Source organism: Orcinus orca, chromosome 2, assembly GCF_937001465.1.
Source record: "Orcinus orca chromosome 2, mOrcOrc1.1, whole genome shotgun sequence".
In the NCBI taxonomy this organism is placed as follows: domain Eukaryota; kingdom Metazoa; phylum Chordata; class Mammalia; order Artiodactyla; family Delphinidae; genus Orcinus; species Orcinus orca.
In genome coordinates, this window is record NC_064560.1 from 92,316,846 (window position 1) to 92,343,071 (window position 26,226).

The window sequence follows — 26,226 nt, forward strand, 5'->3', positions numbered from 1 at the left end:
GGCCTCTGTCCCCATCTGCATTGGCATTCTGTGACCTGGGAGCCATGTTCCTTCTTGGAGCAACTTGGTTTTCCTTTATGAATATCTGAACCAGGTTTTCTATCTGAGTAACTAATAATGTAGGTGATTTGATTTCAGGAGGTGCTAGAAACCCTCCTCCAAACCTCATCCCGAAACATCTTCCCCACTCCTCTGAGAGGTCACCAACTTTGAGGCATTCTCCTCGGTTAAGCATTGCCCTCTCTACCTCCAGGTGAACGAAGGGAGTTCCCTCTGGAGGGTTGACATTATATCCCCATTTTACAGATGAGAAAACTGCAGCTCAGAGAAGCGACACACTTGATCAGTGCTGGTACAAAGGAGAGACAGGTTTTGATTTTTTGTTTTCTTTTTTTTTTGGCTGTGCCAAGCCACATGGTTTGTGGGAGCTTAGTTGCTGCAATGGAAGCACAGAGTCTTAATCACTGGACCACCAGGGAATTCCCAAGAGATGGGTTTTGAACTCAGACATCTGCAACTAATGCCTAGGATTCTTCACACAGAGTTGTACTAACTCCCCTTTATCTGATGCCATCTCCCAGAAGAAGAAAATGGGAGGGAAGATGGAAGTCAACTTCAGAAGCTTGCTGTGCCAGAAGTTCCAGGCCGTGCCCAGTGCAATCTTCCTATCACAACATTCATTAAAATCCCCATTTAACAGATGGAAAAATTGAGGCTTGGAGAGGTTGTGATGGGCTCAAGGTCATCAAGCTAATGGTGGCAGCCAGGACCCTTGTCAGACCCCCAGCACTATCTAGACAGCCTGGGGTTGGTGTAATTCCACAGAACAGCCAGGCTGTCAGCCCAGGAGTGGCTGTGAGAACTGCAGCCAGAGGCCTTTCTTATAATGAAAGGCACAGGAGAGGGACAAACATCTGAAGGTTTTTTTTTTTAATATTTGTTTATTTATTTTGGCTGCATCGGGTCTTAGTTGCAGCACGCGGGATCTTTCATTGTAGCATGAGGGATCTGTTAGTTGTGACATGCATGCAGGATCTAGCTCCCCAACCAGGGATCGAACCCAGGCCCTCTGCATTGGGAGTGGGGAGTCTTACCCACCGGACACCAGGGAAGTCCCCTGAAGGGTTTTTTATTCCAGTGGCTTCTATCTCACCTGTCTCAAGGCTTTTGCAAGACTTCTGCACAGCTGTAAAAAGCAAGGCCTTCTCCTTTTCTCTATTGAGAAACTTCCCCTCCACTGCCTGGCTCTGGAAGCCTCAGCAGAGGAGTCAGTGTTACCAGCAGAGGCTAAAATCCCACTGGCCTACTAACTCAGGGGCTCAGGTAAATCTGTCCAAGAGTCAGTTTCCTCGTCTGCTCGTGCAAAAGGGGGATAATATTAGCAATTCACAGAGCCGTCTTTGGGCTAAAATGACTTAAGACATGAAATATCTTCATAGAGCGAAATGGGCGCAGAGAGACGGTCATTATGGTGGCTTGTACTGGTCTCATTATTTCACAGAACAGTCCTTCCTCACCCCCGAGATCCTCAGGTCCCTGAGGGAGGAGAGGAAGGGGACAGAGCCACTGCGTCCTGTTCTTTATCTGTACCTTCTTCTCCTCTTATTCCTCCGCATCTGTCCCTGCGCACTACACCTAGCAAACTGGGATGTACTCCGTCAATTCCGGCTGATGGCTCAGAGTGATTAGACCTGGAAGCAGAGGAAGGGGCTTGGGATTTCTCCAAGTCCTCCGTGGCCGGAGAATTCTGAGAGACGAAACCCCCTGAACGAGGTCTCCCACAGCCTCTTGCCTCAGCCAGTGAGCAGGTTGTTTCACATCCACCGTCCCAATTAAACTTCACAGCCATCCTACAAATTAGACCCCCTGAGCCCCATTTGACAGATAAGAAAACCAAGGCTCAGAGAGGCCAAGTGACTTGCCCAAAGCCACTAGACTAGTGGGTGGTTTCCAAAAGAGGATCCAAACTGAAACCAGGGGCTCAGAGGTACTAGTTTCAGTATCTGAGGGCTTGGTGCCCAGGAAAGACCCAGGTCTGAATCCTGGCTCAAACTCGCATGAACTGTGTGACCTGGAGCAAGGTCGCTCACCTGAGGCTATGTCTCTATAAATGAGGATAATGACACCTATTCGTTGCTGGGAAACCTAAAGGAGACAATGGATGCATACCCCCCTCCACGTGGTGCTTGGCATGAGTGGAGCCAAATCAACGTTCAGGGGTCATCTCCCCGCTGCCCCCAAGGTTCACGCACTCTAGGGAGTCTTCCTTATCAATGATGACCTCCCGCTTCAGGTACAGGGGGCCCAGCTGGAAAATGTGAACCCACTGGCCCTGAGCTCCGAAGTCTCTCTCTGCGTGCTGGTGGCTGGCACGGTGCCTGCTCAGTAAACATTGTTGAATGAATGGATGTTGATTGGATGCTGGGAGTTTGGCGCTGCCGCCCGTTTGCTGTTCCAGGGGACAATGGGACAGCCTCTGAGGACTGGGGGGGCTGTCCCGGAATGTCTGAGGGGTGAGGTCCCCAGGCTCGTGTGCACTGCTTACAGGAAGCACGCTAGCTCAAGCATGCCTGATGCCAGCCAGCAGACACTTCCTGGCTGGCAACAGTCTCCTGCCTCCTCTTCCTCCCCACCTCGGACCTGCATGCCTGCAACCTGGGCTTCTCTCCTCGCCTTGGTTCCCACCCTGGGATGGTCGGCTGGGATTCTCACTGCCCTCCTCACCTCCTAAGGACCCAGGACCACCTTGTCCAGAGCAGAGTCAGAGGAGCCAAGTGATGCACACACGCTTCAGAAGAAGAACACTCCCAGCAGTTCCCCTGTGTGAACGGCACGGGGGAAACTGAGGCCCGGAGAGGTTACAGCAGTTTCCCAGGGTTGCACAGCAGTACAGACTGGGGACTCCCACCAAGAGCTGGGATCAGTCCTACTTCTCCAGTCTTTGGGCAAAACACTCCTCTGGGCCCCTTTTTCCTCCTCTGAAAAATGAGCAGCCTTCTGCCCCTTCCAGCCTTCTGACTAGGAGTACATGCCCTCTTGTGTGACTCACCAAAGACATCCATTCTCTCCTGTGCTTTATTTCAGTGTCAGAGACTGGGGTTTTAGCTCAGGAGTGCTAATCCCTCACTTGCATAAACAGTACAGTTTTAAAAATCGCTTTTCACACACAATACTTTTATTTTCCCTACACCCCGTTTTACAGATGGGGAAACTGAGGCCCAGAGGGGCTGTCCCTCGAGCTGGCCAGTGGCAGAGCTGGGATTTGAACCTGTGCTTCTGAGGGGCTGTGTCTTATGCATCCTCCTTGCTCCCTTGGCCAGCCACAGGGCCAGGCATGAATCAGATGCCCAGTAAACCTGTGTGGGGTCTGACATGAGCATTTAAACAGCGGGCATGGGGGGGTCTTCTGGAGACCAAGCCCCTCTCAGGGAATGGGCTGGACCTTCAGACCCACAGCAAATCAGGGCACATGGGGGTACCCACCCATGCACCCGAGTAGTCACCAGAGCTGGGGAGTAATTCCCTCAGTTTCCCCATCTATAAAATGGATACCCATGTCTTAGGGACGCTGTGAGGACCCACTGGTGTCCAGTCACCTCCCTCCACCAGCCCCAGGCAGCAGGGCTCTGCCAAGCTCTAGGGTAAAGGCTAGGAGCTGGCCCTGAGCCGCCAAGGCAGGCTGGGATCCCCACACCCCCATCTCCCAGCTTCAGCGCAGCTCACATCAAAGCCGAGCCACTCACCTTGCCCGCCAACCCAAACCTGGCTGGCCAGAGTGGCAGCGGCCAAGAAAAAGGCTGGGCTGACAGGGGTTATTTGCTCTCCAGCGCTCAGGGATTGTGGTATAGTGACTGCGGTGGCTGGCAGAGTCAAAGGGGACACTGTTCTCTGAAGCCAGGGCTCCCCCAGGGTGGGAGGGAGGTGGCTACCCACAGCCTGAACTCAGGCTGGCTCCGGGCCTGGCACAGGCCTCCACACTTTAACCCTGCCAGAGTGGTTCGACAGTCTGCACTGAACAAGCAAACTGAGGTGCAGGGAGACGAAATGACTCATCTAAGGTCCTACAACTAGTGAGGGGCAAACCAGGTCTGTCTAACCGCACTAAGGGCAACGCATGACTCCAGCACCAAGATCCGGCCATTATCTGTTTCACGGTAAGCCCCCACTGAGAGCTGGACTGGATTGACTTGAGTACCTACTATGTGCCAGGCCAGCTGCTTTCTGAATGTCATTTGACCTAAAACTGAATAACTCAGAGAAGGAGGCATCACTAGCCCCATTGTACAGATGAGGAAACTGAGGCTCACCCAAGATCCACTTTAAATACCCACAGGCCCAGGGTACTCTTTAGTAGCTGAGCAGGGCCCTCTCAGGGATGTACTGTACAGCATGGGCAATATAGCCAATATTTTATAATAACTCTAAATGGCATATAACCTTTAAAAATTGTGAATCACTATATTATACACCCATAACTTATATAATATTGTACAACTATACTTCAATTCAAAAAGAAAAAGAAAGAGAGCAAAAGCCGACGGCATCCTCTCGACTCCCAAATAATGCCCCTATGTGTGCTGCCTATACTGCTATCTTACCTATCCATAGCCAGTTGGATTGGAACCTGTCAAAATGTGGACAGTAAGTAATTTAGGGTAACTGAGCATGTTGTGAAAATTTTGGATATTTGATATTTTAGAACCCACTTTTTATTTTGGTCTGTTGATTTCCAGTAGATTAAATTTTGGGATTTGTGTAGTGTATAAGTAATTGCAATTTGAATAATACTTGATTAGACTTTCACTTGCAATAGCGACTCTACTTTTCATTTCATTATGGTAGCAACTGTGTTTTGTTTCACGCCTGTACTCCTCTCTCTCCCCAGTATTCAGCATATAACTTTGACCAATAAAAATCAAGTAATGAAGAAGATGGCTAGCTGGTTCATATCTCAAAGGGCTCTGCAAGGGTTCACTGGCCTCATTTGTGCTCTTGATATATTAAAGACATTTATAAGGGCAAACCGAGTATTAGTGAATACTTCAGGGGTTTTATGTTTTTAATGTGGAATGAAGTACACCCACACAAAAGGAGAGAGGTGGGGAAGGCTACATCATGGCCGAAAGGAAAGATCCTGGGTAAGGAGAGAATAAGCAGAGTGAGGTGGAACAACAAAAAGTGAGACAAGGGAGGATGCCTGATGATTCCGGAGTGGGCACGGAGCAGCTGCAGGTATGTGCAAAAGGGGAGGCCGAATGAACGGATCAGCTGCATCAGGGCTCCTGATCCTTTCTGGGGTCTAGGATGACCTGGTCCTGTCCCTTTCTCCTTGGCGAGATCATAAGTGTATAGGTTGGATGAATTACCAAAAAGCAAATACAAGAGTATAACCTCCAAAACCCTGCTTTTGAAAATAAGTACGTTCACCTAAGCAGCACAGAAGCACTTGGGGAAGCCAGACTGAGGGAATCAGTGTAAGACTCTGCATTTCTAAGCAGCTCCCTGGGGTTCCTGGTGCTGCCAGCCTCCTACTGCAAGTGTGCTCCTGAACTCCCAGCACCGGCATCATCTAGAGCTCAGCAGAAATTCAGAATGTCAGGTCGACCCCAGGCATATGGAGCATTCGTCAGCTGGGCTCTTAAAAGCTATAAAGAGCCCACCTCCAGGGGTTCTAATTTAATTGTCCTGGCGGTGGGTCCTGGGCACCCATGTTCTTGACTGCTCTGCAGGTGCCTCTGAGGCACAGTGAAGGTTGGAGCTCCACAAGTGAACACCCATGGAGTCATGAGTCCTTAGTGCTGGAAAGACATGACTCATTACCCTGTTCGACTGCCACCTTTTATGGAAGACCAGAAATAGTTCCCAAAACGGACAGCAACCTATCTGAGGGCACATCATGTATGAACAGACCATCAATTATTCAAACAGGAAGTTATCTTTTTTTTTTTTTTTTGGCTGCGCCATGGGATCTTTGTTCCCCAACCAGGAATTGAACCCGGGCTCTTGGCAGTGAAAGGGTGGAGTCCTAACCACTGCACCGCCAGGGAATTCCCAACAGGAAGTGATCTTGGAGTTCAACCAGTTCAACCCCCTCATTTTGCATTGAGAAAAACTGAGGCTGAGGGAGGACAGGACAGCTGGGAGGGGCACTAAAGTCTAGGCCTTGTCTCCATCACAGCAAGCTGTCTCTCGGCTGCCCTCGTCTCCCTCCAAACGTCAGATTCAGACCTAGCAAAGGACAAGCCCTCTGCACTGCTCACTTTTCAGCTGCAAATGGCAAAACTCTTTCTCCCCTAAATTTCACAATGTGGATTGAAGACCTTCTCAGTTACTAGGGTTATAGTATTAAAAATGCAGCTCGGCAAGAAACCAGAACTCCATGAAGGGGATACTGATAACTGTTACTATATAGATGCTGGAAATGAACCCTAAACTGATAAAACATAAATAAATTAAGAAAAAATATTTGCCAGTAATTATGACATGCCAAAGATTCATTTGACGATGTCCTTCATATATAAAGCACTTTTACAATTAGTAGAAACAGTGGATATCAGGAAAAGTATAAAAAGTGGGCAGTGGGTATCAGGAAAAGTATAAAAGGCCCATAAATGTAAGAGGAGGTGTTCAACTTCACTTGTGGTTGAAAAAACCCGCAAATTTAAAACACTGGGATACAGCACTCACCTATCAGATAAATAAAGATTGAAAAGACGGCCTGGCCATAATGTGGGGAAATAAGCAATTGCCCACACAGTGTGTGAACATGTAAATGTACAAAAATTTCACTTTGTATATTCTTTGACTCAGTAAATTCCACTTCTAGAAAGTTACCTTGCAGATAAATTCATACAAGTGCACAAAGATTAGGTACAAAGTGTCATATCAGCACTGTTTGCAATAATGGAAAACTGGAAAGGACCCAAATGTCTATTAATGTGGTCATGCAAACAATGACAAAGCCTCACGTGTTCCCACTTGGAAGCGTCTACGTGCTGCACAACAGTACGTAGATTACGATGTTATTTGTATAAAAACTTACACAAACGCTCATGTGTGTAGCTCATATATGCACAGGAATGTCTGGACTTAAACACTGCTAGTATTAGACAATGAGGTGGAGGGGGACGGAATTCATTTTTTACAAAATCTCATATAATTCTGCAATATTCACTCAAAAGCACATACTACGCTTGTTGCAAGTAATTTTTCATGCAATTGGGCTGTGCTTCCTATGAATTCAGTGGTTGCTGGAGACCGTGCAGTTCTGGGGGCGGGGGAGCAACACACTGGAACTTCTTAGAAGGACGCAGGGAAGGCTCATTTTAATAGTCATCGGCCACCAGTACGACAAAATACATGCTCTATTGCCTATGAAATCCATTGTTTAAATTAGACAATAAAACACATCTAATTATATTGGTAGATATGTCTTTATATCAGGCTATAGGCTAAAAGTAATCATCAGCTCACTCCCAGAAGAAATTCAGGGAGAGAAGACAAAAGGGAAGTGGCAGCAGGTTTGGTATTAATGGCTTATGATAGCACGGAGCTGTATGAAAGCTCTACCGTGTCCAGCTGCTATCTTCCCCGGGTCCAGGGGCTGTGAAGGGCCCAAGGGGTGGAGGAGGGTCCCAGCTAGAGACAGGACCTCTTCTCCCCAGAGATTCAAGCAGGGCAGCAGGAAGTCTTGGCCTTAATTTGCAAACTGAGAAAGGAGTGCCTGTAGCGCCTCCTTTTGCTGAGCAGGTGAAAGGCCCCTCAGGAGGAAGGGCTGGGGACAGGAGCAGGGACACTTGCTCCTGTGGATAGCGGCAGAAAGTTGCCCACAGTCCCCAGCTGCCGAGCCCTGGATCTGGTTTTGCCATAGGATGAGTGCCTGCTGCCACGCCCCCATGACATAGCAGCCCCTCCTGGTCCCTCTCTGCTCTCTAGACACATCCTGTCTTCAAGACACAGTGGGTTATTCTTCCCACCAATGCACAGGGCATCAGAGCTGGATGGAACCTGGAGACCCCCTGGGCCAATCTCCTCATTTTATAGATGGGAAAACAGGTCCGGAGAGGAGAAGGGATTTGCCCAGGGTCACCCAGAAAGTTGGTGGCAGAGCTGAAGCTGGGCCTTTGAGTGAGACAATGTCACAGCCTCTCCCCACACTTTTCTGGATTATGCCTGGCTGCCCCCTCCCCACGGCCCTGTCTGTCATTCAACAAATACTTACTGAATACTTGCTACTTGCCAGATAATGTTCTAGGCCCTGAGGACACAGCAGTGTGCAAAACAGACAAAACTCCTACTCCCGTGGAGCTGACGTTCTACCTTAATCCCACTACCTACCTGTTATATTTGAAGGGGAGAGACATGCTGTCCTGCTGCAGCCCGGAAGGCCTGGTCAGCAAAAAATGCTCTGCCCATGTCTGTGCTCTGCATGCCAGAGGGCCTTGCCCCTGGAGGAAAAGGAGCATCAGTCTAGAATGGCCCAAAAGTCTCCTGAGTGCCCAGTTCTGCAGGGGTAACAGCCCCCCACGCATGAGAATCCTCTCCTTTGATTCTCAGAACCACCCCACTGAGCAGATACTCATATACCCATTTTACGAGTGAGGAAACTGAGACCCAGAAGATGAAGACACCAGGCAAGTAAGCATCAGGACTGGGCTTTCTCCTGCCCTCAGGCCAGGGTCCTGGACACCATGCAGGCAGGGACAGGCTGGGCGGGGCAACAGGAACAAGGTGCACTTTCTGCAGGCTCCCACATTTGGAGAGGAGAGAGGGGGCTCCCCTGACTTTTTCTCAGGGTGCTCAGAGAAATTCACGTTGCCTGCCCTGTCTGGGGGATGCCAAAAGGACCAGCCCTGATTCAGGTGGTAGCACCCCTGTCGTGGGACTCTGGTACTCAGAGCAGAGTTCATAACCATGAAGGGGTACCAGGCTTTTTTGTGATACTGAATGGAAACCAAGGACCCTCTAAGAATACAGTAAGTCCCCTACGTACGAACCTTCAAGTCGCAAAGTTTCAAAGGTGCGAACGTGTGTGCAAGTCCCTGTATGCCAGCTGTTGTACCGTACTACTGTACTTTTCAAGGTACTGTACTGCCAGATTAAAAATGTTTTCTTTATTTTTTGTTTTTTTAATGTACGTATTATTTGTGTGAAAAGTATTATAAACCTATTACAGAACAGTACTATATAGCCGAGTGTGTTAGTTGAGTACCTAGGCTAACTTTGTTGGACTTACGAACAAATTGGACTTACAAACGTGCTCTCGGAATAGAACTCGTTCATATATAGGGGACTTACTGTACCCTATTTGTCCCCATTGCATCATTTTGCACACAAATTCCTTGAAGCCCATCCTTCACCATGCTGGGCAGTGGTAGACCCTCCCAAGGAGCCTCCTTTAAAAGGCGAGGAATCACACTATGGAGTTGAAAGTTCAGTACCCCCCCAGGGTATCTCCTGCCCTCCAGAGAATCTCTAGTTGAGGGGCCTGCAGACCATCCTGGAAGGCATCTCTGGCCAGACCGTGCTGCCCAGATGGCACGTGAGTGCCCCCTGGGGGCAGCTCATCCAAGAGTCCCAGAAAATATAGAGCCACCCCCTTCACTGGCATTTAATTTGATGCCAAAATTAAGTGAAGAGCTGTCATTTAACATACTGTTTTTAAATTAAAATTGTCAAAGATGGGTGTTACAATGTTCTAAAATGGCTGTTACTCTGCTCTATATTTTAGGACAAAACCTTTCAAGCTACTTCAGTCTCCTGACAATAGGGGTGTGTTTCCCCTGACTTCAGGGGGGTGACCATGTAATAGTATTGACCTCTCTCTGCCAGGTTTTCTTGGCTATAAAATGGTCATAATACTACTTCCTCCCACATAGGACTGTTGTTAGGGTTAAATACATGTAAAGCACTCAGAACAGAGTCCAGAACAGAGTCAGCGCCCAACGAATGGAATCTTTTGTTACTATTACTACTGTCATTATTATTATTGAAGGCCTTAGGTGTTACCATCTGAGAACCTCTGCTGGTGCCAAGCCTCCACTAAACAAAAGACCTGGGTTCAAGCCCCACACCCATCAGGAACCCAGGCTCTACACACACACACTCAAGTCCCCCAGTCACTCCCCAGCTCCCGCACTCTATGGGGGCACCAGGGCCCACAAGTGCCTCTAGCAGCTCAGAGGTGAGCCACAGCCGAACACTCCCCCTCCGTGTTTGCGGGGTCCTGCCAGGTCTGAGGCGCTCAGTGCCGCTGGATCAGAACGCCAAAGAGTGAGATGTGCTGGGTAAGAAGTGGCGGGGAGGGGGAGACAACCTCCATGAAGAGCACTGAGTCACATAAGTGACCCTGAGAAGGGGCGAGACACCCTGGCGAGGAGCCAGGAGACCAGGCGTCTAATGCCCGCTGGCTCACTTCTTGCTGTGTTACCTTAGACAATCTACTTTCCCTCTCTGGGCCTCAGTTTTCCTCTGGCACTGAGGTGGGCGGGTCTCATTGGTTGAGTCCAAGTCCTCAGGGGCCCTGGCTCTAACTGCTGCCCTCTTGGTACAGGACCAACATATTTCCTTTGTCCAGACCCACAGGCAGTGTCCTTTCCAAAGTCTAGGAGCTCAAGACTTTGTCCCCTCCAGACTTTCCAGGGCTCATATGGGCAGCAGCAGGCATTCTCACCCGTGTGGGTGCAAACAGCAGTTTTGAGAATTGGAAGGAGCTCGACAGTCCCTCTAAAGCCAGCCCTCTATTTCACGGCAAGGTGACTGGGGCAAGAGGGAAGGGAAGTGATCTGCCTAAGGCCACAGAGACAGGATGGGCCCAGGGGCTCTGCCTCCTGGCCCTGTTGATCCATAAGCCCCTAGGACTACCCACCACCTTCAATGAAGGCCAGTCTTGGCAGGCTGCCAGCTTGGGGGTAGGAACTGCCAAAAACAAACCTTACTCTTACTGGGGGTGGGGAGGGCTGGAGCTGGCCTCACCCAGGAGTCTTATCCCCACAAATCAACTTCCAAGGCCTGGTCTGCCTGGTACCCCATCCCGAATATAGAGTACAGAAATGGAGGGCCTTTGATCCTGTCCCCCCACCTCACCCACCAGTAATACCAGGCTGAGGGAGGGGAAGGGAGGGAGGGAAAGAGGGAGGGAAAAAGATAGGGTAACAGTTCATCCTGGTTTACCCAGGACTGGCCGAGCTTTAGAATCGAGAGGGCTTCATCCCAGGAAACACCCCTCTCCAGTCTGGGCAAACAAGGGAAGCCAGCCAGCCCCACCTCCCTGGGCTTGATCAGGTCTTCCCGAGCAGAGCTGGGCCGCCAACCCCCATGGCCCTGCGGACACACAGTTGACTAATGATATCAGAGCAGTATGTGACCTGCTCCCCAAGAAAGAGAATGGAAGGCCACATTGACACTCGAGGACCCTCAGATCACTGCTGCCTTACCCTGTCAGCAGAGCGGCCCACACTGGTGGTCAGTCCCCAGGATTCCAGAGGACAGCATCCCTTGCTGCCCACCCAGCCCCCAGCCCCTGGGCCACAGGGAAGAAAGACAATGGAAACCAATGATGAAATCCAAGATGTCCCGGGAAAGCTGCTAAGCACGCAGGCACCAAGGGGAGCCCCCCCTAACAGGGGAATTTCTGGGGGAGCACATCTAGACAGAGCCGTGAGCACCTCACAGAAGTTTCTGGGCCCCAGCAAGGCCTCAGAATCAGCAAAATGATTCTCAGGCCCCCGACAGAGTCACTGAAGTCAGGAGATTGTTGCTTGATGGAAGTGAGACCCCCCACCCCGTGAGCAAAGAGGGAAGAACTCAAACCACCTGAGATCATATTTGTCCCACTCCCCTCCGCTGCTTCCCCTCCGCAAGGAGGGCTTCCAACAGAGAGCAAGTGGAATCACAGAAAAACACATTTCTATCTCTTGCCCAACTGAACCACTAGCCTGAGACTTACTCCAGACACATTGCCCGACTCACTCCCTGAAATCCTCCCTTCCGGTCCCCAAATGCCATCAAACAAAGCTCTGAAGGAAGGATAGAGAAGCCGAGAAGGCACATCGGTATCACTGTCTTGGGGTTGGAACACCGACTCTGCCACTGACCCGCCAAGAGCTTGCGCCAGGCTCATGAAGCTTCTGAGGTACAAATGTGCTCACTCCCATACACTGACCTTAGCCCGGAGCCATTGCCTCCTTCCACCAGGGCCCTCGGTACCTGAGCAGGCTGCACCAGCTGGTCACCCAGGCGACCTCTGGCTCTACGGTCAGGCTGGCTATCCGTACCCACACGGGGCTCATGAAACAGCAACCTCTGATAGAACACAACTCCAGCTTTCAGGAGGGCCCACTCAGCCCTGATTAAATCCTGCTGAAAGCTCTGGCTGGCCCTGGCCAGGCCCCATGCCCTGCGCACACCTGTCAGGAATGAATGACCCTTTATACAAGGCCCGTCCTGGAGACCCCAGCCGTCAGCCCTGCACCCCAGACAGCCCCCAGTGCCACCCTCAGTCTGGAAGTCCCCCTTCACACACTCACACACATTTTGAGTGACCCTGAGTGTTTGAAGCCACAGAGAGGTGGGTTGGGTTGCCTGCCCAGTCACAAGGCACGGATGGGGGTGGGGCCGCCCTCAGGTGCAGCCAGGCCTCCAGGTGGAGGGAATCTAGCATCTGCCAGCACTTCTTGCAGGATGCTCCTCCAGAGCCGACCAGAGCCTGGGTATCCAGGGAGAAATAGGCTTTTTCACTGGGGCACTCACCTTCGCTCTGGGGCCAGGACAGGGAGGGTACATGAGAGAGAAAAGGATGGACAGAGGTGCTGACAGGAGCAGGAAAGAGACCCAGCTCAGGCACTCTTCTAGAAACATTCCCTGCTGCCCATCACAGGAAGTCGCTGCCCTCAGCTGGCACTCCACAGGGATGCAGAGCTTGGTTCAAAGCTGCGTCCTGCCACGAGCGCACGGCCCTATCCTCCTGGGTCATGAATAGCCCACAGCAACCCCTTCCCCCGTGAAGCCACTTAGTTTCTCCTTTTTTTTTTTTTTTTTTTTTTTTGCGGTACGCGGGCCTCTCACTGTTGTGGCCTCTCCCATTGCGGAGCACAGGCTCCAGACGCACAGGCTCAGCGGCCATGGCTCACGGGCTCAGCCACTCCACAGCATGTGCGATCTTCCCGGACCGGGGCACGAACCCGTGTCCCCTGCAACAGCAGGCGGACTCTCAACCACTGCGCCACCAGGGAAGCCCTCTTTATTTCTTTATGGCTGCGTTGGGTCTTCATTGCTGTGCATGGGCTTTCTCTAGTTGTGGTGAACGGGAGCTACTCTTCGTTGTGGTGCGCGGGCTTCTCATTGTGGTGGCTTCTCTTGGTGGAGCGCGGGCTCTAGGCACACGGGCTTCAGTAGTTGTGGTACGCGGGCTAAGTAGTTGTAGTTCGTGGGCTCTAGAGCACAGGCTCAGTAGCTGTGGCGCATGGGCTTAGTTGCTCCGTGGCATGTGGGATCTTCCTGGACCAGGGCTTGAACCCACGTCCCCTGAATTGGCAGGCGGATTCTTAACCACTGCGCCACCAGGGAAGTCCCTACTCATGCAGTTTTTCGGGTTAAGTGTTAGGGGTGAGGGTTAGGTTAGGCCTGAGCTATCTAACATGGGGACCACCTGCCATGTGTGGCTTTGGAGAGTGTGAAATGTGGCCAGTCTGAACTGAGATGTGCTGTTTGTGTAAAATGCCCATGAGATCCGAAAGATGTGGTAGATAAAAAAGTATATAAGATATCTGATTAATCATTTTTATATTGATTATATATTGAAATTATAATATTTTGGATATAATGGGTTAAAGAAAATATATTTTTAAAATTAACTCTACCTATTTCATTTTACTTTTGTAATGTGGCTATAAAGCAATTAAAATGACACTTGTAGCTTAAATTATATTTCTATTGGACAGCATTGGGTTCAAGCATTCCCTCCTCTACTAGGTTATAAGCTCTCTGAGAGCAGCAAGGGCAGCTTGGGTGAGAACAAAGCCTGAGACAGATCATGAAAGGTCTTGAACGCCAGGCCGAGGGGTCTGGAGTTGGCCTCTGGGCAGCACTGAATCTGGGAAGCGGTTCTTATAAAGTCAGCTCCATACATGTGCCACCTAGGAAGATGCACTCCTAGAGCCAACCCTGGCCCCACGAGGGAGAGGAGGAGGTGGTATCTGAAAGGAGAGTGTTGTTCAGGTGGGAAAAGGGGGACAGGACATCCAGGTGGAGACAGCTGTCTGAGCAAAGACTCAGGAGCAGCAGAGTCAGGCCTTGTTTGGGAGGGGACCAGAGAGAAGGCCAGGAGAGGAGGGGAAGGAAAAAGGGTTAGGAAGAGGAGACCAGCCAGAAACAGAGAACAGTGAGAAGAGTAGCTGTCTTTGAAGGAAGTTACTTTGGGGGAAGGAGTCCTGCTCATTTAAGCCACACACACACACACACACACACACACACACACACACACTCTCTCTCTCTCTCTCTCTCTCTCTCTCTCTCTCTCTCTCTCTCTCTGGAGAAAATCTCCCAGCCTTCTTCCTCCCAGAGGAAGGGAGGCCCCAGGTGACACTGCTGGCCTCCCCCAGCAGCCCAGTCTCCCCCCCACCCCTCCCTGAGCCAGAGCCCCTGACATCACCTGAGCTGGCCCTGTCTGCACTGGCCCAGAGGCAGTCTTGGAACTGGTGGAGAACAGGGCAGAAGAGGGGCAGCCTCGGGGGCCAACATTTGCCCCTGCTTCCTGCCCCAAGACAGTTGCTGGACTTGGTAGGGTCAGGCCCTTGAGAAGGCCTGTTTCTCGTTTAAGAAGGAGCTGGGTCTTCAAAGGGCCTGGACTTATCAGGGAACAGGACCCAGGTCCTATCTCTCCCTCCTCTATTCTAGTGACAAGCATCCAGACAGAGAGGGGTGGTTCTTAGCATCATGGCTACTGGCCTCCACGAGGCAAGACTCAGACCAAAGAAGGCATTGGTGCCAAGGGGGTTTCTTTTTGGTTATCAGAGGATTTAGAAAGGTGGGGTGGGGGGAGTGTCAGTAAACTACAGCTCAAGGCTCACACGGCCTGTTTGTACAGCCCATGAGCTAAGAATAATTTTACGTTTTTAAATGGTTGGGGGAATAAAATCAAAAGATGAATAAGTTTATGACACATGAGAATTCTATCAAATTCAAATTTCAGTTTCCCTAAATAAAGTTTTATTGAGACACAGCCATGCTCATTCATTTATGGATTGTCTGTGTCTACTTTTAGCACAGAGTTAAGAAGTTAGGACAGATGCTATGTGGCCCACAAACTCTAAAATATTATTTATAAAAACATTTGCCAACCCAATAGTTACTGATTTTGAGGAGCTACTCTAAATCTGGGTCCCAAGTTCTGGTCAGACAGACCTGGGTGGGAATCCAGCCCACCGTTTCTTAACTGGGTAGCTTTGGAGATAATAATAGGATCAACCTTGAAGGGTGGCTGAGGGTGAGATAATGTATGTACATGCTTGACAAATGTTAGCAATTATCCTTACTACAATTATTATGCCTTGTAAGTGGAAGAGTCTGGAGACCCTCAGATCTCCATCACCAGCCCAGACGTTGAGCGCCTGCAGATATGCCAATATTTGGCCTGACCAGAACTGGCCTCACGCTCTGCACTCCCAAACCTGCTCTTCCTCTTGAGCCCCCCATCTTGACCGGTGATGTTAGGGAGTTGTGGGGACAGTTGGCAAGTGCCCCTCACCATAACTTCCAAACACCAGTGAGTCTGGGGTGGCAGCTCACAAATGTAAGCAGGTGAACCAGGCAAGACTTAGCAGCCGGACAGTGAAAGAAGAGATGGGGGCGATGTGTGTGGCATTGCCCTTGTGCCAGGCAACCCTGATGATCCTTATGAGGCCAACGGTGTTATTGCCATTTCACAGAAGAGGAAACTAAGGCTCAGAGAAGCCAAATAGCTTGCCTAAAGTCACACAGCTACAAAATGGCAGGAATGGGAGGTATATATAATACATTTCACATAATTTGAAATTCCAAATGTATAAAAGAGTGCAGTAAAAAGTCAGCCTCCCAACCCTGACTCCCAGCCACCTAGTTCTCTGTCCTGGAAGCAACTGGCCTTGTTTGTCCTTCCAAAGATATTCTGTGCATATTCAAGCAAATATGAAAAAATACATATACACATATTTAGATAGATATAGGTAGCCATCCTTCCCTCCCTGTTTTTGTTCTTTACCCAGATGGTAGTAAACCGTATACACTGGTCTGTGTCTTGCTTTTATCACTTACAATATAGTTTAGAGATCTTTCCATATGAATACATAGAGAGTAATGTCATTCTTTTTCACATGGTATTCCATTGCATAAATATATCATGATTTATTTACCCAAGCCTATATTAATGGACATTTGGGCTGTTTCCAGTCTTTTGCCATTAAAAAAATAATGCTGCATGGAACTTCCCTGGTGGTCCAGTGGCTAGGGCTCTGCGCTCCCAGTGCAGGGGGCCCGGGTTCCATCCCTGGTCAGGGAACTAGATCCCACATGCCACAACTAAGAGTTTGCATGCCACAACTAAAGACCCCATGTGCCACAACTAAGAGCAAGCACAGCTAAATAAATAAATAAATATTAAAAAATAATACTGTAATGAATAGCCTTGTATTGATATATTTGTTGCTTCACACATATGTAAGTATATCTGTAGGATAAGTTCCTACAAGTAGAATTGCTGTGTTTGTAGTTTTGAAAGATAATGCCAAACAGTCTATGATAGAGATTGATCCAGGTTACAATTCCACCTGTAACACGTGAGCAGAGAGCCAGGATTTGAATTCAGGTCCATCTGGCTCCAATGCCAGGGCTTGTTCTGCTACACCATGACCATCACTGCCACCTCGAGAAAGGCCACCTCCGCATCTTGGGTCCTCCCGCTCACTCGCCTGGAAGGCCTGCCTCCTCTTCCAGGAGACCTCAGCCCTGCCAAATGCCCCATGGACGAAGGTGAACTACGCTTCCCTTAAAACCCTGTCCACCCACTGTTGGTCCTACCTCGTTTCCAAGCATCTAACAGCTCTCTCCGTGTTTCCTGGGGGTTACTCTTCCCCCTCCAATGTCCCTTTAAGGACAGAGATGGTACCTGCCATGTGGGACCAACTCAATAAACGTTTGCTGAATAAATGTGCCCAGTTTTCAGGCCAGATACATAGATGTTGTCCCTGATTTCTCCTTCCCCTTCACCCTCAAGATTGAACTGATAACAAATCCTGTTGGTTCTACCTCCAACAAGATTTGGTATTACTAAATTGGTACTACCTTGGTACTTCTTGAATCCTCCCACTTGTCTCATCCCAGCTGCCACCTCCTAGTCCAAGCCACTATGATCTCCCACTCGGTTTATTACAATGGCCTCTTACCTGCTGCTCCTGCCTCCACGCTCAGGCCTTCCAATCCCCTCTCCATATCTCGTGCTTTGTGGACAAAACTGTTAACCGTTCTTCCAATATCCATTCCCAACCTTTGCATTTTGTCTGGGCACCTTTCCCAGCCTGCCTTGTAGCCACGTGGGACCACGGGACTGAGATCTGGCTTCATAGGTGTGAGCACTTGTGATAGGCGTGGCTTCCATCTGCCCTTAACAGGGAAGGGCACAACTTCTACCCCCCTCTAACCCTTCCCACTGCTGGGACATGACGAACAGTCAACTTCGAGATGGAGACTGGGCACTGAGAATGACAGAACCACAAACTAGGAGGAGCCTCAGGAGGCCTCTGGGCAAAGGGCAGGGTACCTGTCAGGGACACTCTAAACAGGAGTCCTGACAGCACTGCCCACCCTGTCTCAATACCTGAGAGCCAGCCAGCCAGAGAGTGGGAATACAGCAGGAAGCAAGACCAAGTGTCTCTGAATTTAAAAATTTCTTGAGAGTTGACTTGGAGCTCAGCCACTGAAATGTCATTCTACTGGATTCCTGCTGCTGCTGCTGCTACTACTACTACTACTACTACTACTACTACTACTACTACTACACACACACACACACACACACACACACACACACACACACGTGTGTGTGCTCACTCCTGGCAGCTCTCTGCTAGGAAAGAATGCAGCCTTTTCCCTTCCGTCCATCATCACTTGCTTTTCAGACAGCCTGCATTCCTCCTCCCTGAAGTCAGCAGCCTCTTGTCCTGGCCAGTTACAGAGAAACTACACATACTCAATGATGCATTCTACTGGGTGAGCTCTCTACTATCTGGGCTGAAGGAAAAGCAGCAGAGACACAGTCCCCCCAAATGTGATCAGCACACAAAGTACATATGTACACATATCCCCTTTATCTATAACCATGACTGTCCACTACGGGCTGAGCACTTAGCTGGGTCTTACAGGACCCACAAACAGGGAGAAGCAGCAGCCCCTGCTCTCAGGAAAGGAGGCCAGTATTGGTGACCTCATGTCATTCAGAGCTCAGATCTGTGTATAATCCATACATGTTTCACAAGCTATCTTCCCCACCTGCCAAGGCCACCTGTCCAATCCCTCGGCAAGTTCTCCTGTGTCTTAGTTTTCCAAAGTTATTTCATATGCTCTCACAGGAAAGAAAAGCTAATAAACATCAGTTTTTTACCCTCTCTTTTGTTTCCTACTGTAGCTTTATAGTAAGTTTTGAAAACAGGTAGTATAAATCTTCCAACTTTGTTCTTTTCCAAATTGTTTTGGCTTTTCTAGTTCTTTGCTTTTCTATATAAATTTTAGAATCAACTTTTTAATTTCTACTGAAAACATCCTGATGGAACTTTAATTGGAATTGTATTTAATCTATAGATCAGTTTGGGAAAATTGGACACCTTACCAATCTTGAGTCCTCCAATCCATGAAAGTAGTATATCTCTCCATTTGTTTAGGTTCTCTTTGATTTCTTTCATCATTTTGTAGTTTTCAGCATACATATCTGGCACCTAGTATTACATTTCATGGGTTTTGGTACTGTTGTAGATGGTGCTTTTTAAAAATTTATTTCAATTTCCAATTGTTATTGCTAGTATACAGCAATAGGATAAATTTTTTTTTGTACAGTGACCCTGTATCCTGTGATCATACGAAACTTATTAGTACTAGTAGCTTTTCTGTAGAGATGGGGGGAATTTTCTATGTAGACAATCTTATATGTGAATAGTGATTCGATCTGTGAGTCTTTATTTTTTCTTGCCTTATTGCATTGCCTGAAACAACCACGGTAATGTTGAAGAGAACAGCAAGAATGGGTATCTTTGTTTTAGGTCTTCCCTTTGTCCTTCATCTCAGAATGTCTCTCCTCCAGCAATTTACTGCTGACATTGGTTATTTACTGCTTGCTAGCTTGGTGATGAGGAGTGGAGGTGTTCACATTTTTTATTCTCAGTGATCCTGTCCCTCCCTCAGCAGTAAGAAATCTGTAATGATCTGGATCCACTCCTTTTTCTGTCTCTCCTCCATGGATTCAGGAGGCTTTTTCTATTCCCTTCCTCCTAGTTGCAATAGATCTTTCCCTGTGCCCTGAACACTGCCCTTTGTTCCCTAAGCACCTTTTGTTTGGTGGTAGAGAAAGGGTGGAAGCATCTGGGGCAGGGCTTTGCTCCTTTCCTGAAGTGGCTACTGGATATCTACCACAGGCCTTCCTTTTAAAAGGGGTTTTCTACCCTTTTAAGAGTGCACCATTCTTCCATGGCTTCCATTGGCCAGAATTAAGAAGCCCTCTGATCCAATGACAATCTAAGGATTCTCGTTGTGCCCAGGTGACCCCTCCTCTCTGAGAGCCAAGCTTTGTCCTGGACTATGTCCCTCGGCCCGACTCCTGTCCAGGAGCCTTCTCTGACCCAGTGCCCATTCCACAGCTCTGCACCCAAACACATCTGCATCTCAGGGCAGCACCAGCTCACTCTAGGGCCCGCACAACAATGAACATAACCTTCCCCCATTTTAACCATGAGGAAACAGGCTCAGAGCAACTGAGTGATGCCCGCACAGTCACACAGCCAGGCAGTGCCAAAGCCAGGATTCAAACTTGCCCTCTCCCCATAGTGCTCATCAACCACCGTCAGTTATTCAGTCAGATATCTGTGAGGCGGGATGGAGGCAGGATTTTTTTTTAGGACTGAGGAAATGAAGAAGATCTTTGAGTTTGTGTGATAGCAGGCAGTGGAATAGGACTAAGACTGAAGATTCAGAAGAGAAGGGGATACAAGGGGAGGGAGGTAGATGTGGATTAAGGAGCCATTTCAATTGGATTAGCAGGGAGAAAGGGAAGAGTTTAGGGCCTTAGAACTACAGCTCCAAAGCAGATGCCTCTCTCTTGGACTCCATTTTCTCCAGTGCTGGGAGGCACAGGGACCAAGGCTAGAATTTGCAGGACTCCAATCAGTGGCCTCCAAAGGCAACTTTCCCTAGCAGCCTTCCCAGCCAGGGAACAGGAATGAAGATAAGATATGGACCCCCAGTGGGGTGGGGCAGAGGGATTAAAGTGCTGCCAGAAAGAGGCAGGTCAGACTGTGGTTGCCCAGAGGGATCATGGCCTGCTACAGGCAGTCTGGGAAGGCTACCTGAAGGAAGTGGACCCAGTACATAGTAGTCAGTCGATACATATATTTCATAATTGCTTTAAATGTCCCAGGAGACATCTGTGGATGAATTCTCTGAATCCCTGGCTGGAGCTGATGGTGGAGACACTGCTACTGCCATCACTTCGTGTGCCTGAGCTCAGGGGAGGCAACTATGTCCTCCCAGTGACAGGGAGATGTCTGCTCCTGGGCCTGGGGGAAGGCACAGGAGGCTATCTGTGCCAGGTGGCAGGATTAAGAGAGATGGTGAAGGCATGGAGACCAGGGGAGAGAAATGGTCTCAGCATGAGGGCCTTAAATGTCAGTGTAAAGCCAGAGACTCTGTGACCGCTGCCCGAGCGCAGATGGGGATGTCAGATATGCTGCTGGGGTCTTTCGTGCACATGCCATCTTTGCCTGTCATGTCTGCAGCTGTATTTCCAGTGTGCAGAACTGCACCTGGTACAGAGTAGGTGCTTGACAAATACCTAAGTATATGAATACATTTAATCCTCCTAATATCTACTTTGCAAAGGAGGAAGCTAGGATCAAAAGGCATTCAGGGCTTCCCTGGTGGCTCAGTGGTTGAGAGTCCGCCTGTGGATGCAGGGGACACGGGTTCGAGCCCCGGTCCGGGAGGATCCCACATGCCGCGGAGTGGCTGGGCCCCGTGAGCCATGGCCGCTGGGCCTGCGCATCCGGAGCCTGTGCTCCACAACGGGAGAGGCCACAACAGTGAGAGGCCCGTGTACCAGAAAAAAAAAAAAAAAAAAAAGGCATTCAGACCCAGCCCTTGTGGGAAGCAGAATTCTAAGAATGAATTCCAATGACCCTGACCTTGTAGGATTCCCCCAACCTTTGAGTGTGGGTGGTACCTGTGAATATGATGAGATATCATTCCCATGATTATGTTATGTTATATGACAAAAGGGAGATTATTAGGTGGGCCTAATCTAATCATTCAAGCCTTTTAAAAGCAGAATTTTCGCCAGCTGGTGGCAGAAGGGGAAATCAAACAGGTTTGAAGCACCAGAAGGATTCAGTTCACCATCACTGGCTTTGAAGATGGAGGGGTCACATACAAGGACCAAAGAGTGGCTTCTAGGAGCTGAGAGTGACCCCAGATGACAGACAGCAAGGAAATGGGATCTTAGTCCTATAACAGCAAGGAACTGAAAACTGCCAACAACCTGAATGAGGCTGGAAGTGCATTCTTCCCCAGAGCCACCAGATAAGGGCCCAGCCACGCCTTCATTTTGGCCTTGCAAGACCCTAAGCAGAGAACTCAACCATCCCCACCTGGATTTCTGACTTGCAGAACTGTGAGCTGATCAATACATGTGGATTTAGCTGCTAAGTTTGTGATCATTTGCTACACAGCCACGGAAAACTAATACAGCCCTCATACAAAACACACAGAGCCCACAAGTGCCAGCCCCCAAGCGCCACATCACCCTTGGAGCATACAGGGCTCACGATCCACGCACACCACGACCCCCCAGTCCATTGCAGGCCCATCCCACCCACAGGTGCCTCAAGGTGCCCTCCACACTCACTGTGTAAAGTGTTCCGAGAAGCCTGCTGGAGACTGAGGGCGTTTCCTGCTGCCAGGTCCGCTCCCAACTGGGCCAAAGGTGGCTACCTGTCAACCAAACACTCATGCTCTCTCTCTTCAGGGCACAGTTTTCCCTGGGACATGGCTGCCTTGGCCCGAACTACATTTCCCAGCTCTCCTTTCATCTAGTATGGCCCCATGCTTGGTTCTCACCAGTGGAATGTGAGCAGAAGTGGTGTGCCATGTCCCAGTCAAGGTTGTTAAGAAGAGGGTGTGTCCCTCTGTTTCCCCATCCATCCACTGAGTGCATGGAACACTAAGGCCCTTAGAGGCTCCTAGAGCCACAAGCTGGAAGGAGCCTTGGTCACCATGGAGAAGAACCACCTGCCAACCAGGAACACCTGCATTGGACAGTTATGAGGATGAATATTGTTATTGGGTTAAGCCACTTAAATGGGGTATGGGGTGTTGGAGGGTGCTCTGTGTTACATTAGCTCGTGTTACCTTGTTATACCAGCCCTTGTTCTCCTGGTCCCTCCTCTCAGGTCAACCATAGAGGGAGGCTGGGGGGCCTCAGGTCTGATGGGTCTCCTGGACAGGGTAAGCTCCCCTCCTCCCCTGACTAAGGAAAACCATGGAGGTCCCTGTAGCTGTCCACATTTGCCCAGTGGCATCCTCCACATGCTCAGTTCTGGGTTGGGGCCGGGCTTGGGGTCACCTCTGACCCTTGCTTCTCTCTCACCTCCACACCCAGTCATCTCCCGTGTGCATCCGCACGGCCACTGCTCTGGGCAGGCCTCATAGGATCTCACTTGGAAGTCAGCAATAGCCTCACACTTTTCTAACACACCATGCATTTGTACCTCGGAGACCTTTCTGAAAATGCCGATCCTGTAACACCTCTCCCTGCTCTACAGCCTTCAGTGGCTCCCCATTGCCTTCCAAATAAAGCCCATTTTCCCACTCAGTCCAGCCTTGTCTTCCATCAGAGCCCCTCAGGGCCTCAGTGGTGTTCCACACCTCACAATTCCCCCACAGGCCTCCCTGCTCAGGTGAAATGTGTAAATAAAGCACCTACCACAAAGGCACATTATTAGCAATGATGACAATCGTGATCAGCTGAAACAACCTCTCCTCCTAATCTAAGTCCTTCCAGATGGCCCAAATCCCACCTCCTCTGGGGGCCTGTGAGGGTTAACTTTATGTGTCAATTTGATTAGGCTAAAGGATGCCCAGATCACTGGTAAAACATTATTTCAGGGTGTTTCCAGAAGAGGTTAGCATTTGAATCGGAGACTGAGTGGAGAAGATGCCCTCACCAATGCAGTGGGCGTCATCTAATCTATTAAGGGTCAGAATAGAAAAAACACGCAGAGGATGGTGAATTTGCTCTCTGCTTAAGCTGGGACAGCCATCTCCTCCTGCCCTTGGATATCGGTGCTTCTGGTTCTAGGGCCTTTGCACTCAAATTGGGACTTACACCACTTGCTCCCCTTGTTCTCAAGCCTCGGGGTTTGGACTGGAACTTCACCACTGGATCTCCTGCGCCTCCAACTTGCAGGCGGCAGGTTGTGGGACCTCTCAGCCTCCGTAACTGCATAAGCCAATCCCTCATAATAAATCTTTCTATATATCTACCTGTACATCCTATTGGTTCTGTTTCTCTGGAGAACCCTGACTAATACAAGGCCCTCCCAGATGCTCCCAGCAGGCACGAGCCCCCCTTTCCTCTGCTCCCTTCTAGGACTTGGGTCACACAATTCAACAACACGGCTCATTACCAGGTGTCACAGGTTGGGTTCTCTGAGAAGACTTTAAGATGGAGCTTTAGGGCTTCCCTGGTGGCGCAGTGGTTGAGAGTCCGTCTGACGATGCGGGGGACGCGGGTTTGTGCCCTGGTCCGGGAGGATCCCACATGTCGCGGAGCGGCTGGGGCCGTGAGCCATGGCCGCTGAGCCTGCGCATCCGGAGCCTGTGCTCCGCAACGGGAGAGGCCAAAACAGTGAGAGGCCCGCGTACTGCAAAAAAAAGTTAAAAAATGATGGAGCTTTAGGTGCAGAGTGTTTATTAAGGAGGCCCTTGGATCAACACCTGTGGAAGGGAGGGGACGAACCAGGTGTGGGCAGAGGGAGAAGTTGAGCTGTGGTGCAGATCCAACCCCGTGGGCGCTCTGGAGAACATGTGCCCTTGAGGGGTGTCCTGAGTGGGGCTGAGATGGACAGGCCTTTATATTCCTGCCTCAGTGAGTCAGGCGATGTGGGCCACCTGGGAAGGGCTGTAACCTTAGTGAAGGAGCTCTTGGCAGCTGGAGCCATCCCAGAAGGCCTGACAGTACTCCCAACCGCTGGGGCAGCAAGTCCTTCCTAGAAGGAGGATCTGGGCGCATCTCCCTGTCCACCACAATTTGACACATGGCTGTCACCTCCCCCACCCACTCCAGGCACAATCCCTGGAGGCAAGCGAACCTAGAGGCTGAGTCAGTGCTGTACCTTTGCCTCCCTTCTCCCACCCCAAACAACCTCCAAAGCCACCATCTTCAGAACAGACCCCAGGGCTAGCTGAGTTCAGAGGGTGTCTGTAAACTGGGGGTGGGGTAAGCCCAGGCTGGGGTGCAGGGGGTTCTAGCTGGAAGCTGGGGTTCTGGGTTCCCTGTGTGGCCTCCTGATGCTGGTCCTCAGAGAGCAAATACTGCTCCCAGGACAGGTTTTATAGAGCTGTGGGTTTGTGTGTTGGTTGTCACACTGATGGGGCATGGGGCACAATTAGTGGGCAGGGGAATTGTCCTGCAACAAAAAACTGTCCCTGGTCCCCAGCTGTTGAAAAACCTTTCTAAATCTCCAAGTTGAGAACTTAACTCTGTTCTACATATAAACGCAAAGTGTTTTGTTGTACGGCTTTAAAAGCATACACCTAATTTTCTAGGAATGCAGCTACTACATAAATCAAGGGGAGATGCGTACTTGGCTTAGTTTGGAATTTTATCAAGAAATATCCTCTTTCAGAAAATTGTGTCAGGTATTTGACTCACCAAAACAACACCCCTGAATTCACCTGCGTTTCACCTGTTACGTTCTTAATGCTTCTATTTATAGCTAAAGCCAGGGGTCATTAAACATGCCAAGGTCTTCCTAGTATAGTGATGCTTAAACATTACAGGCTAAAAAAAATTTTATTTTATTGTCAATGACTTTCTTTTAATTTCTCCTTTACTTTCCAATTAAGGCAGTATATTTGTTTTTTAATTATGTGTCTGGATTGGTTGTAATATCTGTGACTTTCTTTTCAAGATGATAAAAGGGGCGTCCACAATACTTTATGTTAGAAGGAGGGTGATGGGTCTCACCCATCCTCAGACCTGGGTGTGTGTCCTCCTCTTGGGCCTGACCTATCTCCCAAACTCACCCCATCACCCCCCACCACTGCCACCACCGCCACCATGGAGAGGTGGGCTTTAGGACCTGTGGGGGGAGGGTGCCCTCTGCAGGCTGTCAGCCTTTCTTTCTGGAAAACAGGGCCAAAGGAAGCCCTGGATTTGATGATTCAATCTGGGACAGAGCCAACTGGAGTGATCCTTATCTCGCCGTGTCTGTTTCCAAAACACCCTCCAGATTCACCGTCATCGATCCTGAGCCCTCCTACCATACTAGGGACCTAGGTGGAGGTGCAGAGGGGTGACGGGGGAGGGGAGAGGTGGAGCTAGACCCCTCGCCCTTCCATGGGAGCTTAATGGAGTTTGGAGCCCAGAGGCAGGCCCCTCCCAGCCTGGCCCGCTTCATGGGGACAGCTTCCAGGCTTAATTCCCACTCTTCAAGGCCATTTCAAGGCCGAAGATTTTTGCAACGCCTCCCTGGGTACTTCAGCCAGTGATGCTGGGCTCAGGCTGGGCATCTCCCAGGGCAGAGGCAGAGAGATGCGCCCACCACCTAACTGAGCTTACAGCATCAGTGTGTGTCTACAGGGGGCATGAGTGTGTCTGAAAAACCAGGAAGGTGCCTCAGGGCTAAGGAGTAGGGCTACAAGTAAAATAGAGGATGGCCAGTTCATTTCTATTTCAGATAAACAGCAAATTATATTTTTAGTATAAATATGTCC

The 26,226-nt window shown here is 49.7% G+C and overlaps 1 long non-coding RNA gene across 1 annotated transcript in view; it reads right to left on the reverse strand.

The window, feature by feature from the left end:
• Positions 1–24,152, reverse strand: part of LOC117203813 (uncharacterized) — a 51,102-nt gene extending 26,950 nt beyond the window's left edge. The window contains exon 1 of the long non-coding RNA XR_004486715.2: positions 23,916–24,152. This is a non-coding gene — a long non-coding RNA (uncharacterized LOC117203813). The remainder of the gene's footprint in view (positions 1–23,915) is intronic.
• Positions 24,153–26,226: the final 2,074 nt, after the last annotated feature.